Source organism: Vulpes lagopus, chromosome 2 (assembly GCF_018345385.1).
Source record: "Vulpes lagopus strain Blue_001 chromosome 2, ASM1834538v1, whole genome shotgun sequence".
NCBI classification, from domain to species: Eukaryota; Metazoa; Chordata; class Mammalia; order Carnivora; family Canidae; genus Vulpes; species Vulpes lagopus.
In genome coordinates this window covers 96,002-97,373 of record NC_054825.1, presented here as the reverse complement: position 1 = coordinate 97,373, position 1,372 = coordinate 96,002, and positions in this window count along the sequence as shown.

Here is a 1,372-nt window from a genome sequence, read left to right as displayed (position 1 = left end):
AATAAAAACCAAGTAGGCCAGGGGCACCTGGGTGACACAGTTAGTTAAGTGTCTGCTTTTGGCTCGGGTCATGATCTCAGGGTCCTGGGACTGAGCCCCAAGTCGGGCTCCTTGCTCAGTGGGAGCCTTCTTCTCCCTCTCCCTCTAAGTGAGCTCGTGCTTTCTCTGAAATAAATAAATAAATAAATAAATAAATAAATAAATAAATAAATAATTTTTTTAGACTTTTATTTTAAAAGATTGTATTTATTTATTCATGAGACACACACACACACACACACACACACAGAGAGAGGCACAGACACAGGCAGCGGGAGAAGCAGGCTCCATGCAGGGAGCCCGATGTGGGACTCGATCCTGGGTCTCCAGGATCACACCCTGGGCCAAAGACAGGTACTAAACCGCTGAGCCACCTAGGGATACCCCCCAAAAATCTTTAAAACAAAAAACAAGTAGAAGAGCAGATGGCAAGACTCTTTTTTGTTCTGACAGAGAGAGAGAGAGAGAACAAATGGGGGGAGCAGCGGGCAGAGGGAGAAGCAGACTCCCCGCTGAGCAGGGAACCCCATGCAGGTCTCTATGAGGGACTCGATCTCAGGACACTGAGATCATGACCTGAGCCGAAGGCAGATACTTAACCAAGTGAGCCCCCAGGATCCTGGCAAGGCCAGCAGCACTGGCTCCCCCACCCCACGTGCAGGCACCCAAACGTGCAGGCAAAAGGAGCAATGCGTGGCTGGCTGCCGACCCAGGGACTTGGCGGGAGTGAGTCTGGAGGAGAGGTGGGGGGGGGTAGTGACTTTCTTCACATACCTGTGTATTGTTTCCCCAGTGAAAATGAGGATTTACTTAAAAAATGAACTTTAATTTGTAATGCCAGAAAAGGAATAGCTCATCATTACTTCTCATGTAAGACATTGTCTTGAATATCCTGACATGAAATTTGACAAACTGACACCTAATTTGGGGAACACGTTCACTAAGTTAATGTGCATATTATTTGGGCAGATGAAGATGCTACTGCCTTTTTGGAAAATTGACTATATCATAGAGATCTTGAAAAAGCAATAAGGCAAACATCTCGTTAGAAAAATGGGCAAATAACAGTTCAAATATTACAAATAGCCTGTAAACCTAAAGAATACTAATTGTTTAATCTTGTGGATAACTAAGTAAGTGCCAGTGGAAATGAGGAGGCAGCCCACCGTGGGATGGAGAGAAGGAATAGTTAGGCAAGTGTGGAAGGTGCCTGAGATGGAGGACGCCGGGACGGTTATGAAACGCACCTGCCTAGTGGAGGTGTGGGCAGCTGGACCCCATCCCAGGGGCCAAGGGTAAGTGGACAGTTCGCTCACTGTCCTCAATTCCATGG